At 33.0% G+C, this 18,136-nt stretch overlaps 1 pseudogene; it reads left to right on the top strand.

The window, feature by feature from the left end:
- The first annotated feature begins 940 nt into the window (after positions 1-940).
- The window catches only part of LOC120220939, a 36,758-nt pseudogene continuing 19,562 nt past the window's right edge, over positions 941-18,136 (top strand).

The raw sequence follows: 18,136 nt of genomic DNA, 5'->3' as shown, positions 1-18,136 counted from the left end.
AATACTTTAAAACATTTGCCCTTTTGAAAGAGTACACTCAGTGAGAAAATGAACAGACTGAAATAATTGAATAGGTAAATTTCAAAGCTAATTTTTAAACCAGAGTTGGGAATGTCTGTGGAATATCAAAATCAGTATTTATGAATGGAAAGGGCTAATTTTTATCCAGAGTTTGACATTTGCAGGCTAGTCAGAGTTGAATTTTTAAACATGAGAACTCTGTTTACTGTTCCACATATATTCCTATAGATATTTATTCAATTTAGACCATGTGGCATTGATTGAACTCTGTTAGCATGTTCATCATAATGAGAGTTGGACTAGATAAAATTGAAGGTAGACTTTTGGTGTTGATTTGAATGTTTATTTTTCCTGTTGTAAATACTAATAAACTTGATTATATACTTTTATATCTCTTTTCCTGTGTATAATGTACATTAAAATATCTGACAGCCTATTGTCCATTAATAGGCTCCTGATTATTAGTTAATATCACATTAAAAACATAGCATATAGATAAAAAATTAGAAAAGATGGACCTTTCCGGATTAATTTTAAAATCGAAAGATGATTGAATTCAATAAGAGATAAAAAAAAAATGTTAGGATTTTAAGAACACATTGTTAATATTTTATACAAAAACAAAATTTTCCTAATACCATTTTTAGTAAAACAAAAAATACTCTAGAATCTTAAAATTCTAAAAAAAACCCTTATGGTTTATATAGATATTTTCATTAAGAGCTAACTCTATTACTAATTGTATAATTTCTACCTGTCCCTAGTGCTTTAGGTCAGTTTTATGCATTACAACTGAATAAATAATAATATAGGAGCAACAATAAGACAGCCACAGACACAGGAAATACATGAATGTATTTAATAAAAATGAAAGCATTAAAATGAGTATTATTGGATAATAATGCCACTTGTAATGGCAATGGCTATGAAACTGGCTAAATCAGACCTCTGCCATAGACCACCAGTGGCTACAACACAGTGAGTTTGTTTCCATTGTTCTTACAATGAACATGACAAACATACATGAGCTCATTCTTGTTGATGGCTGTCTTCCCTCAGGAAAGTCATTGTATTTTGTGTTTCTCTACATACATTTTGGCAGTGAATGAATGGACTGATGTAATAAAGAACATTGGTTTCAGAATTGTGAGACTTGGATCCTTCACATTAAATATATCTAGGATCTTGGATCTCAGAAAAGTTATCCTCTTGGAATTTTCTATTCATCAACAGGAGGAAACTTAAGAGGTGACTTCTAAGTTTTATATTTCTAACATTTATAACTATATCAGTGATCAGAAAGTGATTTGTGGTAGTATTATGGTTTTGTTAATATTTATAATAGTGTTAGATTCATGCATGTAGGTTTCAGCTGAAACTTAAACACTTAGAGGCTTGCCATCAATATTCAGTCTGCTTTACTTCATACTTATTTTCTCCTTCCTTTTTCAATATTTTCCTTTTTCCTTCCTTCTTTCCTTCCTTCCTTCCTTCCTTCCTTCCTTCCTTCCTTCCTTCCTTCCTTCCTTCCTTCTAACTTCTACAGAGTAGAATAACATGTACAGATTTTATATTTTGTTTTGGTTTATCTGTGTGTGTGTGTGTGTGTGTGTGTATGTATATATGAAGGCACTGACCAAATTTGCATCAGCCTTTCTTGTGATGATGTAGAAAAATTTCAGCCCCATATTAATTCTGCCCATTTGTGTTTTCTGATTTGCAAAAAATCCTTCTATCTCACACATTCTCAATGCTATGAGTTTTCTGTTCTCATATACAGTACACCTAGATACACATGAAATATTTTCTTCTATTCTTGCCTAAATTTTAAATCAGAAACTTGTGGCTGGCTGGGTTTAAAATACCTCTGACCTCATACAAAAAAGAAAACTTCTAGTGATACTGAAGAACTTAAACAATTGACACTGTAATTACTTTTTTCTGCCATACCAGAGGTAAAGTTGGTCAAGATTTGAAGAAGTACCTATTTTTGAACAACTGATTAGTAATTTTAGATTTATGTGTGGGATATGAAAGAAATGGCATCTCTTAATCCTTAGCTAAATTACGGGATAAGTATTTACTCATCCACATGTTTAATATTTTAGCCAATATTTAGAATTTCTTTCTTGAACCTGGCAATAAATTTTCTGTAAGTATATTGCAATTTTGGGAACAGAAAAAGAGGGGAATACTATCCTAATGTGCCCTCATATCTGTTTCATTTCTTTCCCTTCCAATAAACTCAAACCCATTTTTTAAGGTAAAATATTACACAGTATCAAGAAGTCATAGTGAAAAGTATCAAAAAGCCAAGAGTTTATTATTGAGAGGTATCAAATGGGTTTGAAGTTGGAGAGTAGTAAAAGAATGGGGCACCTGGGTGGTTCAGTCGGCTGAGCGTCCGACTTCCGCTCAGGTCATGATCTCACAGTTTGCGGTTTCAAGCCCTGCGTTGCGCTCTGTGCTGACAGCCAGCTAAGAGCCTGGAGCCTACTCACGAATTCTGTGTCTCCCTCTCTCTCTGACCCTCCCCTGCTCATGCTGTCTCTCTGTCTCTCTCTCAGAAATAAATAAAACATTTAAAAAATTTAAAAAAAGACATCTAGAAAAATTTAGTGATCTCCACTCATACAGTTAAATCAAAGTCATATAAGGATCCACCTATGCTGCCATGCTGCCTATCTACTTTACATGAGTTTCTTCTTATGTGAATTTGGTAACCAGACAATATGCTTTCTCCAGAAAACAATTAGTCAGAAATGAGGGATATCATGGTCTTTATTTTATTTTATTTGTTTTGTTAACTGACATCAAACAAATGGGTTAACATTAAACATTAATTCCTAAATTTTGATCAATCCTTTAAAGTTCTTTAGTTTCTCCATGCTTGTTAAGGGAGGCTAAATTAGTAGTGGTTTGTTCATTCTTCAAGTGAGGCTGCAAGATAAAATACAGAAAAGGAATAGGACTAAAAAGAAAAAAAAGTTAAAAAATTTATCAACTCCAATCTTCAAATTGTTAGATATATTGTCTTGCAGATTCATGTTCTCCACTATCAAAGGATAATATCTGTTTATCTTTGACAAAAATTTTCATAGATTATTTGCCCTTTCAAAATCATTTGTTAGTGAATCCCTGGTTTGTTTTTAAAAAATAAAATGGAAAGGTGCCTGGGTGGCTCAGTAGGTTAAGCATGGGACTTAGGCTCAGATCATGATCTCACTCCTTGTGAGTCTGAGCCCTGTGTCTGGCTCTGTGCTGATGGCTCAGAGCCTGGATCCTGCTTTGGATTCTGTGTCTCCCTCTCTCTCTGCTCCTCCCTGCTCACACTCTCTCTCTCTCTCTCTAAAAAATAAATAACATTAAAAACATTTTTTAAAGAAGATGGAATTTCCACAAGCTTATATAATATATATGCAAAACATATAAATATTTATGTACACATCCATATATACCTAAATATATGTATATATGTATATACTGCATATACATAAGCATATATATGTATTTGATCATATATAGGTATTTAGAGGTTCTTTTTTAACTTCTTTAAAGGGCTTATGTATTTATTTTGAGAGAGAGAGATAGAAAGCAAGCAAAGAAGGACCAAAGAGAGAGGAAGAGAGAGAAAATCACAAGACATAGTGCATGAACTCACAAACTGTGAGATGACCTAGGCCAAGCGAGTAGATCGCTTAACTGACTGAGCTACACAGGCTCCCCTAAGGTTGTTTACTTTCTCATGTATAATGTAAAATAAATCTGATATAAATTTAAATGTGCCCCCAAACCGTTCCTTCAATTTTTTAAGCTTATTTATTATTTTAGTAAACACTATTCCCAACATGGGGCTCAAACCCACAACCCCAAGATCAAGAGTTGCATGTTTTTCCAGCTGAGCCAGCCAGGCATCTTCCTTCGATGTTATTTAAAGAAAAAAATTACAAATTTTAATGTAGTTTACTACATAATGCAGCTGGATTGACCAATGGTATGTTATTAGTTACTTTAAGATGTCTTTTAATAGAGTAGATTTAGAATTGCCTTTTGTTAAGGAATTGGTGTCTGCATCTTCAAAAATCATAATTAAATTTGTCCAGAAGGAAAGGAATAAAATTATATTGAAAGATTTTTTATTGGTGTGTAATTAGATTTAATTGTAACTTAAAAATTGTGACATAAACATCTTCTGATAAGCTTATAGTTTTTATCCCACACAAGAGAATTGATTAACCAATGATTTTAACCATTGTAAATGTTACAGCTGTTATTACAGCCCTTTAATTTATGGCTTAAAAATTCTATTTAAAATTTCATTTTATACAAACAAAAATATAAATAATTCAGTGGGGTCAATCCAATGTATTGTGATGTTTCTTAAGAAATAATTTTGCCATAATGACATGAGTGAACATGGCAAAGTGAGGTCTCTTAGAAATTCTTATTATAAGAGCAATAAGAACCCTGGCAAAATGGTCAGAATCAACCTTTTAGAACTCTCCAAATTAGCCAGACTTTCACCAATCAAGAGAATGTTTATTTAAGAGAAAAAAAAAAGCAATGCTAATCTCATTAAGAAAAACAAGCCTTATGGCATTTTAACACAATCTAATCCAATTCTTCTCCTCTCAGCTTTCAGTAGCCTTTGAATCAACAACTACAATTATGGGGAAAATCAGCAATCTGGGAGGAGGCAGCATGGGATTGGAGTACTTTCAAAGCCCCATTCTCAGGGAATTGTCATTATTTGACTTATCAACGATTCTCAGGAAAACCACATTTAAAAGGCCATATTTATTGGACCTGACTCTGAGCTTGCCCAGTCCAAGTGGTCTTCTCCTGTGGGACATTTGTCAAAAACAATCAGAGGCAATTGTTGAGTTTTTGAACAACTGTTGAATTGCCTAAGGCAGTGGATAATAGTTGAGGAAAACAATAGTCTAACCAAAGAAAGTTAAAAGAAAAAGCTGGGAAATGAGATATCCATATGCGACTTTTAAAATTCCAACATATTCCAAAGAATCTAGAAGGCCATTTACATGTGTAGGGTTGTGCAATACCAAGAGTGTTATGCATTTTCAGAAAAGATGTAATAGCCTCTAAAGCCTCAACTCTGGCTACCTTTAAGGCTCTGCCCAAGAAGATATAAAGGCTAAGGTGTAGTTGAAACTACCTGGCTAAGTTTGGGAAGCAGGATTCAACATGCAAATAGAGCCCCTTGGCAGAGACTAGGAGACTTATTACTTCCAGGCCAAAAAAAAAAAAAAAAAAAAAAAAAAGGGAGTTAACAGAAATTGTTTCCGAGGAAACCCATATACTAGAATTAGTAGGTAAAAATTTAAGTTAACTGTTTTAAATATGTTCAAAGGAACAAAGGAAGCCATGAAAGGGAAGTATAAGAACAATGTCTCATCACATAAAAAATATCAATATGTATAGAAACTATCTGTATAACAAGAACCAAATAGGGGCACCTGGGTGGCTCTGCTGGTTAAGCATCTAATTCTTGATTTTGGCTCATGTCATGTTCTCATGGTTCAGTTAGTGATATTGAGCCCCACATTGAGTTCTGCATTTACAGTGTGGAGCCTGCTTGGAATTCCTTCTCTCACTCTCTCTTTCTGTCTCTCCTCTGCTCATGCTCTTCCTCTCTCTTGAAATAAATAAATAAACATTTTTTAAAAGATAGGACCAAATAGAAATACTGGAGGTAAAACATAAAATAATTTAAATTTAGATAAAAATTAAACTGGAGAGTCTGAACAGCAGATTTGGGCTGGCAAAATAAAGAAATTCACACTTGAAAATAGGTAAATTGAGATGTTATGGTTCAAGGAAGTATTGGTGAAAAGAGTGAAGAACAAGTCAACATTCTCAGGAACCATGGGATATCATCAAGGACATCAAAAGCCTTGATAACAGGAGTTCCAGAATGAGAAGGGACCGAGAAAAGAGCAGAAAAAAATTGTTGCCAGAAATTAAAATTGAACACCTAACAAATTTAAAAACACACTAATCTAAATAGCCAATAAGGAAAATAAACTCCAATTAGGGTAAATTCAAAAAGACTCACTCTAGACACATCATAAGCAAATAATTGAAAGACAGAAACAAAGAGAGTATCTTAAAAGCAGCAAGGGAAAAGGTTTCATCCAATAGTAGCGAGAATACTCAAAATTTAACTACTTTCTTCTCATCAGAACCATGGAGTCCAGAAAGCAGTGGGATGATATATTCAAAGTGATGAAAGAAAAACAAACAAACAACAAACAAACAAACAAAAACAAGATGGCAAAAGGAAAAGACTGTCAACCAAGAATTTTCTTTTTTTTTTTAATGTTTATTTACTTTTGAGATAGAGAGTTTATGCACATGTGCGAGCAGGAGCCAGGGAGTGGCAGAGAGAGAGGGAGAACGAGAACTCCAAACAGGATCTGTGCTGTCAGCACAGAGCCCAAAGTGGGGCTTGAACTCACAAACCATTAGATCATGACTTGAGCCAAAAATCAAGAGTTGGTCACTTAACCAACTGAGCCATCCAGATGTCCCTCAACTAAGAATTTTCTACACAGCAAAACTATTCTTCAAAAATGAAGGAGGAGTCAAATATTCCCAGATAACCAAAAATTGAGAATCATAGCCAGACATGCCTCATAAGAAATATGTAAAACATCCATTAGGCTGAAAGGGAATAATATTAGAGAGGAACTTCCACAGGAAGAAATAAAGAGCACTGGTAATTACATAGATAAAAGTGAAATACAGTACAAATGTAATCTTTATTTGAAGCTTTTTTGGTCTCTTATCCTATTTAAAAGATACCTGAATAAACGATGATTTGTGTTGATGAGCATTAAATGAACTAAGAGATAATTTGTATGAGAAGACAATACAATGTATGAGTGAAAGATATAACTACATAAGAACAAAGTTTTGTATATTACTGTATTTAGGGTAGTATTATTACAGACTAATTTGTTGTTAAGTTAAAACATTGTCATTCACAGATAATCCCTAAGAAAACTACTAAGAAAGAAATGATAAGGGAATTTGACAGTAAGAGTAGAAAATATTTATTCAACATAAAACAAGGGGGTATTGGAAGAGTAGAGGAAAAGATAAGGCATGAGACTTGCTGGAAAAAAAAAAATAACCAAAGGAGTGGAAATAAATGAAATCAAGACTAAAAATCAACAGAAAAAATCTACAAAAGCAAAAGTTGTTTCTTTATTTTTTATTCATTTTTTTTTTTTTGAGAGAGAGAGAGAGAATCTTAAGCAGGCATAACACTCAATGTGGAACATGACATGGAGCTTGTTCCCACAACCCTGGCATCATGACCTGAGCTGCAATCAAGAGTTGGAGGCCCAGCCAAATGAGCCATTCTGGTGACCCAAAGTTTTTTTTTTTATTTTAAAGATCTGCAAATTGACAAATTATTATGTAGACTGAACAATGGAGGTTAAAAAAAATAAATGATTCACTATACTAGAATTGGGAATGAAAGGAAATCAGTACCAAACTTTTAGAAATAAAGGCTATTTTAAGGGTATATTTCAAACAGTTGTATGACAACAAATTAGATAACAAAAATGAAATGGACACACTTCTAAGTATACATAAACTAATGATACTGACTCAAGAAATAGAAAATCTGAATAGACTTAAAATAGGCCAAGAGAGTGAACTAGTAATCAAAACAAATTTCCACAAAGAAAACACCAAAACCAGATGACTTTACTGGTGAAATCTACCAAATATATAAAAATTGACGTCAATGCTTCCCAGACACTGCCAAAAAATAAAACAAACATTTGCAAACTTATTCTGTGAGGCCTTTTGTCACCTGGCCACAAAAACAAACAATTACATTGCAAGAAAAGAAAATTACAAACTAATTTCACTTATGAGTTTAAAGTAGAAATTGTCAATAAAAACTAGTAGACTGAATCCAGCAAGATATAGAAAGAAGTATATACCAAGAACAAACTGGATATATCCCAGGAATGGAAGTCTGTCTCAAAATACAGAAATCAACCAATAGTATTATCTTATGAATAGAATAAAGAACAATAACCATATGATCAATAACTGAAAAAAAGTATTTAACAAAATTTTGCACCCATCCTTAATAAAAAGTATGACATAAACTAAAAACACAGAGGAACTTAATCTATAAAAGGCATCTGCAAAGAATGTATAACTAACTTAATAGTGAAAAACAGAAAACTTTTTTACTAAGATTAGAAACAAGATAAGGCTGTCCCCTCTTACCACTAATATTAAATATTTTACTCGAAATTCTAGCCAGGGTAATTTAGAAAAAGAAATAAAAAGTATTCAGATTAGAAGGGAAGACTCAAAGGTGTTTATGAAGTCCATGATTTTCAATATACAGAAAATCTCAAGGATTTTACAAAAACTATTAGAGCTAATAATGGTTGCAGGATATAAGATCAATATACAAAAACGGTTATGTTTGTATACACTAGAAATCAACAATTCAAAAATGAAATTATGAAGACTTTTCTACTACTAATAGCATAAAATGGAATAAAATGTTTAGGAATAAAGTCAACAAAAGAAGTATGGGACAAGTACACTGAAAACCTCATCACTAAAATAAAGACCTAAGTAAACGGAAAGACATCTTTTGTGTATTGGAAAACTTAGTTTTGTCAAGATGTCATACCTCCCAAATTAGTCTATAGATTTGATGCAATCACAATCAAAATCCCATCTGCTTTTTTTAAACAAATCGTTCTGGAACAACTGGATATCTACATGCAAAAAATGAAGATGGACCCCTACCTCACAGCATATAAAAAATAAACTCAAAATAGACCAATATCTAAATGTCAGAGTTGAACTATAAAGCTCTTAGAAGAAGTCATAGATTTTGGATTAAGCAATCGTTTGTTAAATATGACAACTAACGCACAACCAACCACAACAAGAATGGATAAATTGTACTTCATCAAAATAATAATAATGATTTATTATTATTATTATCTTCAGAGAACACTATCAAGAGAGCATGAAGACAACTCAGAATAGAAGGAAATATTTTCCAACTATATATTTAGGACGGGCTTTATATCCAGAATATATAAAGAATTTTGTATATATCTCAACAATAAAAACAAAAATACAGTAAAACCTTAGATTGTAAGTAACTTGTTCTGTGAGTGTTCTAAGGAAACATTTCTAATTATTTTTCACTTGATAAATGAGCAATATCTTGCAATATGAGTGGCATGTGATGCTGAACATCACATGATTATAACTGAGCCAATGGTTCTTAAAATTTGCTTTGATATACAAGTGCTTTGGATTACAGGCATGTTTCCAGAAAGAATTATGATCACAAACACAAGGTTTTACTGTAAACCAATTAAAATGGGCAAAAGATTTGAATAGACGTTTCTCAAAAAAGAAAAGATATGTAAGTGGCTAATAAATATGTGAAAAGATGTTCAACTTGTTTAGCAGGTAGAGGAACGCAAATCAAAACCACAATAAGATAAAAATACCGTGCCCACTAGAGTAGCTATAATAAAAATGACAGATAATAACAAGTATTAACAAGGATGTGAAACAAATTGGAAAAGTCCTACATTGCTGCTAGGATGGTAAGTTAAGCAGTTGCTTTAGAAAACTGTTTGGCATTTCCTTAAAAATTGAACATGAGTTACCAAATGACCCAGTATTCCATTCTTAGGTGTATACTAAAGAGAATTCACAACCTTTGTCCACACAAGAACTTGTACACAAATGCTTAGAACAGCATTAATTACTCAAAGCCACAATGTAGTAGCAATCCACATATCCATCAGCAGGCGAATGGATAAACAAATATGGTACATCCATACAGTGGAATATTATTCAGCCATAAAATAAAGATGAAATATTGAGTCATGGTACAAAATAGATAAAATGTGGCAACACTGTATTAAGAAGCCAGATACAAAAGGCACCATATTACATGAATTTGGTGATATGAAATATCTAGAATTGGCCAATCCACAGGAAACATAGTGGTTGCCAAGGGCAGGAGAACTGGGGAATGAGGAGTGTTGATAATGAGTATGCTATGAAAATTTTCTGGAATTAAAAAGTGATACTAATTGTACAACCTTATGAATATACTAAAAATCACTGATTTGTAAACTAAAAGGATGAATTTTATGGTATGTGAATTTTATCTCAGCAAAAAGAGGAAAAAGTGAACTTTGCCTACTGTAATCCTATAATCAGTTACTTGTAACATTTTTGGGAAAAATTACGTATCATACAAGATAACATAAATATTGTAAGGATAAAATCAGTGATATATGGCCTGTCTGAAGCTGGTAACTACAATTGTGTTTATAACTTGAAAATATAATTATATCTACTGTGTTCTTAGTGATATTTTCCATTCTTTTTGATTATTTAATCTTTTAAAAATATTTTATACTCTTCAATTAGATAGATAAACCATTATACTCACTTAAATACTTTAAAAAATAATTATGTGTAGAAACTCCAGTATGAGACTTAATGAATGAAAAAATATTTCAGCTTTTAGATGGAAAGAAACATGTTTATTTTTAATAGTAAAAAATAAGAATTTGAGGACACAAATTGGTTTATCTTATGCTCCCTTATTTGTACCTTTCTTTAACTGAAACTTAGATACATAGAACTGAATTCATCACAATTCTTTATTCATAGCACATTATCATCATGTGTCTACCAATAATTCATTTTCAACATTCGACATTCATAATGAATGATTTTTCATTCATATACTTTGTAATACATTAAATCACCCTGTACATAGCATCCAACTCAAAACTAGCACAATATCTTACTTATATGTAATTTTGTAAACTTCCCTGTATCATTTCCAAGTTTTCAGAAGTAACTACTATTTTCATGTTACTGTTTTCTCATTTTTCTCCCATGTAATTAATGCCTAAATATTATATAGTTATTTTTTACTTGATTTCAATCTATATAAAATGATATAGAAACTGAGACCAAGAGAAATCAAGATCAGGCAGCTAGTAAGAGATTGAGCTAACAGCTGAACCCCAGATGTCTGACTTCAGCTCGCCTTCCTGACTATTATTACAGCTACCTATAGTTTGCCAAGCAATTGTAACACTGACAGTGCCAATGAAAATTTTAGATAGTATTTTAATGTTTCATGTTTTTTGTTAAACATGACCTGAAATTGCTCCTTTATGATTTTCAATTTTATAAAATATTGCCAAATTTTTTAAGAAAGTGGTTGAAAACTCTCACTGGCAATGTTTTAGCAATACAGACTATGTACAGACCCTCAAATCTTCAATATGGTCAGTTCTTTTGCACTGTTACATTCAAAGGTTTCTAAAGCAGTATCTCTTTTATGTTTTAAATTGCTTTTCTTTGGCTAATAGTAAGATTGAACATTTCTTAATAAGCTCATGAGTCATAAATATTGTATAATACACCCATTCATGATTTATTATCTCTTTTTTCTTTCGGTTCATTGGTATTTTTCCTTAACTAATGTGAAGGTTTTAAAATTACATATTTATTCTTGATACAAGCTCTTTGTGACTATGTGTCACAAATTTCTTTTAAAACACATCTTTCACTTTTTCTAAATGTCTTTGATGAATTAATTTTAATCTTACTTCTATATCTACTATTAGCTTCCTTTATGATTACTTTTTACTTATTAAAATCTCTTATCTCTCATCTCTCCCCAAATCAGAAAGATGTACACTGTAATTGTTTCCAGAAGTTAAAAAATTTTTCTTCTCACATTTAAATTATTAATCCAGGTAGAGTTTATTTTTGTGTATGAGATGAGTTAGGGATGTTTTTTTCCAACCCTGCATATTGAATTCTTTTTTTTTCCTCCAATGACCTTTTTTGTTTCATTTCTATCATTTCTCGAGGTCTTAGTTGATGGGAGTCTAGGTCCACATTGGGCTCCACAGATCAGTTTATAGTCTATCCCTTCACCAATATCAAGCCATTTTAATTATAATGTTTTATGGTAACTTACAAGGTAAGTACTTCTTATTCTTTTTTTGTTGTTAGAGGAATTTTTTTCAATTTTTAATGTTTAAATGTTTTAATGTTTAAATTTTAATGTTTAAAATGTTTAATGTTTATTTATTTTTGAGAGAGAGACAGAATGTGAGTGTGGGAGGGGGAGAGAGAGAGAGGAAGACACAGAATCCAAAGCAGACCCCAGGCTCTTAGATGTCAGCACAGAGCCCAATGCAGGGCTTGAAGCCACAAGCTGTGAGACAATGACCTGAGCCCAAGTCAGAACACTTAACCAACTGAATCACCCAGGCCCCTGTTAGTGGATCTTCCTGACACTGTGTTCCTCCATATACAGTTTAGGCTATCCTTTCCTAATTCAGAGAAATTATTATTTCTTCAAATAATTCCTTTCCATTTGTTTTTGCCAACTTATTTGATCTTAATGTTGTGTTTCTACTTTTATCTTCCATAGCTCTTAAATTTTACATTTTTCTCTTTATCTTTCTTGTTTACTTCTGAGAGGGCTCCTTAATATGACTGACTAAATAACTTGATCCTCAGCTGAATTCTATCTACCATTCCCATATATTATCATGTCTTTATTGTGTTTTTACAACTGATACTTACACCTGTTTTCAGGCTTTTCTCTTTTTAATTGATTTTGTTTGTATAACTTATTTACTCTTCTTAGATTTTTGTTCTGAGGAAAAAAAAAGATTTTTGTTCTGACTGTTCTAATATTTCTGTTTCCAATGGTGTATAATGTCCAGGCTTTCTTTCTTTGAAGGTAACAGTTCTCTTTAAATATTTAGATTTCTTTATTGTATAAGCCCTTATTTTCCTGAGTCTATCACCTACTCTGTTTTATAGTATATATTAAGGGGTTTAAGGCTGGCACCTGGTTCAAGTAAGTTTGAGGAGGCTGTGGAGGATTAGCCCTTAGGTGGAGAGCCCCAGGCCTCATCAAACCATTGTTATTGCATGTAATTACTATAATTTCCAGAAGGTTAGTTTTAGGACTTCACCTTAAATCCTTAAAAGGATCAGGATTGGGAGAAGTCAATGTTCTTAGAAAAATCTTTTTAAAAAATCATGGAAAATCAATAACATCTCACCTCTATCCTTCAGCACCTCCTTCAAAGAGGCTTTTTGTGGGACTTTAATACCACCCACTGACATCAGCAGAAAGGAGCAACTAATGACTGTTCCAAGGTGGTAGTGGTGGGAGGGAAGGTAGAATATGGGTATGAATAACAAAATCTGAATAATTTTCATCTAATTCATCATTCTCTCACTACTATGGCTGCCCTAATTCTATCTAGGCTACGACCACCCACAATCCACACAACTTTTTCAGAATCATCTTCTGTCTCACTGGGTCTTCTAGTTCTTATTTTCTTATTTTACTTGACTTTATTATTTTATTTTATTATTTTGTTTTATTTTATTTTATTTATTTTATATTTCTTGAGAGAGAGAGAGTGAGTGCAAGAGAGGTGTAAGCCAGGGAGAGTGGCAGAGGGAGAGAGAAAGAGAAAGATGGAGAGAAAGAGAGAGAGAATGTTAAGCTGTCTTCATGCTCAGAACAGAGCTTAACACAGTGCTAGATCCCAGAACCCTGGGATCATGACCTGAGCCAAAATCAAGAATCAGACACCCAACTGACCCAGATGCACCCCTTTTTAATTTAAATTAATTTTAATATTGTGGGGATCTCTTAGCTTTTGATGTTGTTGCTATACTGTGGTTGCCACTCTCTCCTGTCTCCTTACAAAGGGTAAGTTTTGAGAGAGGAGGCTAAGTCCCATTATGACAGAAGAGGCTAATTCCCAAGATATGTAATCACAATTGGCCTTTTTTCCTCTTCACTTAGATGTGTATTTGTAGGTTTTCCTTATTTCAGAAAATGATGACATGGGCTAGTATAAGCACTGTTTTGGATTTCTCTTTCTATCTGCATTAGGGGGAAAAACTGCTTTAGTAAAGAACAGTTTGACTTTCTCATCACAAAAACTGTTTCTTCCCTAAAGAAATATGACATTCTTTTTACTATGACAGCGACAGAAAAGAAATTGACAGTGTATGCATATGTTTTCTGTACGATTCCTCTGTTCACTGGAAAGCAGTTGGATTTTTCAGCAGCTATGATATTTTGCTCATGAACTAACAATGACTTTTTCTCCTGAAGCCCACTAAAATGAAGTTAACCCATCCATACTTTTATACTTTTCCCTCTTCTCCAGTAACATTACCAATCCTTTTAACCTGACATGCTACTATCACAGTTCAATCTGACTTTGCCTAGTCTAGGGTCAGAGAATTCTCTTGAGGTCTTTTTCTCCTTGGTGAATTTTTTACCAAATTACATTCAATAATTGTCTAAGTCATTACCGATTCATTTATTGCCTATTTAAAAACAAATATGTTATAGATGCTGGAGACAATACTACTATAACTATGATAAAAGTTATTATATACTGTCCTTCAGCCATTTTTAAATACAAAACGATACTACTTTTTCCATTCCTCTCTCCCTCTTTCTCTCTCTCCCTCCCTCCCTTCTCCACCCTTCTCTTTCTAACTTTCTCTCCCTCCTTCTCCCTCTGTCTCTCCCTCATACACACACACTACAGTCTACAAGTACAAAATGCAGTGTTTTTTTGTTTTAATTCCAGCACAATCAATATCCAATGTCCTATTCGTTTCAGGTGTACAATACAGGGATTCAGCAGTTCTGTATATTACTCACTATTTATCGCTAAGTGTACTCTTAATCACCTTCACCTATTTCACTCATCTCTCCACCCACCTTAAAATGCAGTTTTATGAGCATAGAAGGAAAGAGAGAGAGGCAAACAAACAAACAAACAAAAACAGACTCTTAATTATAGAGAACAAACTGATGGTTACCAGAAGGGAGGTAGGTGGAAGGATGGGTGAAATAGGTGATGGAGATGAAGGAGCACACTTGTTGTAATGATCATGCACCAGATGTTGTGTGGAAGTGTTGAATCATCATATTATACACTTAAAACTAATATTATACTATGTTAACTAACTGGAACTTAAAACTTTTTGAAAATTAAGAAAAAAGCAAAACCAAAAGATAATAAAAGTATTCGCTAAATATATAAAAAATGCAGTTTTAATTATTTTCTGGAAGACAGTTGAGGTGAATTTGTAGTGATCCTCTAGAATAAGCTGATAGTGTTCTATCAAGGGCACATAGGCTAGAGGTGTCTGGCTAGCTCTTCACAGGTAGTTTGTTCTCATAAACTAAATAAGCTAATTGGATAATTCTGGGTAGAAATTGACTTTGGCTTTATTAGCAACAATGTCTGCAGAAGTGGTAGACAATTGACATATAACTGCCTAAAGACCAAGAGAGTGAACATTTTCATCAATGATAAGTGAATGTTGTATACAAGCTATTAAGTAGTAGAAACAGAAATAAGACCCAATGTATTATTTTTAAATCAATAGTAAAATTTAATGGTCAAATTTACATATGTATATATAAATGTACACACACACATACATATATACATATATGTAATACACATGAAAGATTAATCAGTATTTGAAATGGTGATAGTAAAAAAAAGGGTTTTTGAGATAGAGTAATGCATGCATATCTAAGGAACATCAATCACCATTCTATACAACTAATAATCATAAATGCACTCATTGACAATTGACAAATAATAGTTTCAGAACACCATATATTGACTTGACTAAATGTTAGTTTGACTTAAATCATCTGTTTAACAAGACACCTTAAACAGTGCTTTCCTCATATTTAATTTTATGTGCATTTCAAAACAAAAATTGTTTTTAGCTTTTAAAAATTGGAGCACAAAAGTACTTGATTGAGAGTTTATAGTTTATTTGTTTTCCTTTCCTTTCCCCCATGCCAGGCATCCAAAATCAACGCATTAAAGTCTACCAGCCATAATCAATGCATGATAGCTAAAACAGACTTTCTGACCATAAGATATATATTTTGAAGTGATTCAACCACATTTATGAGAAAACATACCTATTTTTATTCCAGTTCTCCTCTGAGTTAGCTTACAGTCTCTTTCTGTTGAGTGACATTCCTCATACACTGAGTCAATCAGTATATCAGAAATTCACAATATATATCTTAAGCTTAATGTTTAGAGATTCTATCTTCAACTGCCAACATCTACCTGTTGTCCCTCGTCCTTCTCATCATGCCTCTCCCCCTTGCTTCTTTAGGTAATAGCTATTAGAGTTTCCTTGTGGAGCTACCCATCATTCATGCCTATGCAGTTCAAGTGAGGTTGACCCCATCTGCATCTTTGGGTACGGACAGCAAATTGAACATTTTGTTTTCCTGGATACAATGATTTATTCAGGGATGGGCATGTGACACATGCAATGCCAGTAAGGATAGGGAAATGCAACCCTCCGACTTATGTTTAAGCAGTTGGTCTAAATAAAATTAACCTCAAGGCTTCTGGGTGGCTGAGTCAGTTAAGTGTCCAACTTCGGCTCAGGTCATCATCTACTGGTTGGTGAGTTCAATCCAGGTGTCAGGTTCTGCACTGATAGTGAGATTCTCTCTGCTCCTTCTCTTTCTCTGACCCTCCCTAACTTGCATGCAGTCACGTGCTCTCTCTCTCTCCGAAATAAACAAGTACAGAAATAAAACAAAAATTAAAAAAATAAAAAAAAATTACCTCAGACTATGGCAAGCTAGATTACTTTACACCAATCAAGCACTCAAAAACAAGTAAAAATAGTTAGAAGGGTAATATAAAGCACCTTTTTAAAGGGATTGGAGTTATTACCAGTGTAGCAAGAAAACTCCAAAAGGTGAGCCTGATATTTAGCATTACTTTCTTCTCAGGTATTGCCAAGAATCAGAGAATGGGAATTCAGCTGAGAACCTGAGCCAGAAGAGGTAGTTGAGAGGATGAGATGTAGAATAAAGTTTTAATTAGTTTCATAAGAGGGGGAGAAGCTCAAAGCAGGTGGGGTACTGATAAATACCCCAGGATTTCATTTGGGAAAATAAAGGTCTAAAGCCTATGAGTAAGGTTATACCAGAATAGTTATGACTAAGCCCAAACAAGCTTCGTATTAACTCAGCCCCTAATGGGTTAAACGCAGTGGTTCATAAGCAGGGGTGATGCCAGAGTCAGCCCCCTAGGGGACATTTGACAATATATGGAAACAAACAGTTTTGATTGTCAGAACTTGGGAAAATGCTACTGGCATCTTTACAAAACAAAGAATTATCCAGTCAAAAGTACAAATAATGCTGAGGTTTAAAAACCCTGGTTTAAGGTGATCTGCACTAACCAGATAGGGAAAAGGAAACTCTGGATGAATATATAACTTATTCCTTAAAATTCTCTCTATAAGTTTTATACTAAATTTCCCTACTCAGTTAAAATTTAATAAAAATAATTGACAATAAGAAATAACTAGAAACCAAGAAAAAAAAGGTAATAAAACAGATTAAATAGAAATTTTAAAAATTCTATTTAGACTCTTATTCTAAAATAGTAGTGAATATTTCAAGAGTTGTAATGACAATAAATGTGGACAGAAACCTAGAGGTTATAGAAAATAGTCAAATGGATTCTAAAACTACAAATCAATACAATTCTTAAACTATGGATTGACACGCAGGGGAAAAAAGATATTAGGAAGGATAAAGCAATTTGAACAGCATAATTACCTAACCTTAGAACTTACTTGGCCTTTATGTATAGAACACTGAAGACAACACATTAGTTTCAGTTGTTCCCAGTGCATTTATAAAAGTAACCATATACTGCTCCACAAAGCAAATACACTTCAAAAAGCTTGTAGGGATCAATCATATACATAGTAGGTTCTCTCATCACGATGGAATTAAGCAAGGATCAATAACAAAAAGATAACTAGAAAGCAGTCATATATTTGAAAATTAAGTACTCATAACTAGCTAATATTACATAAGAAAACTCTTATTAAATGTCTTAGTAAAGTCTAGGCATATATTGTTAGACTTTTACATTTGTCATTATTATCTTCTAGTATACAATCCTGTACTTTATATCTA

Source organism: Hyaena hyaena, unplaced genomic scaffold (genome assembly GCF_003009895.1).
Source record: "Hyaena hyaena isolate Hyena2069 unplaced genomic scaffold, ASM300989v1 scaffold_736, whole genome shotgun sequence".
NCBI lineage: Eukaryota > Metazoa > Chordata > Mammalia > Carnivora > Hyaenidae > Hyaena > Hyaena hyaena.
This window is presented reverse-complemented; position numbering and strand designations above follow the sequence as displayed.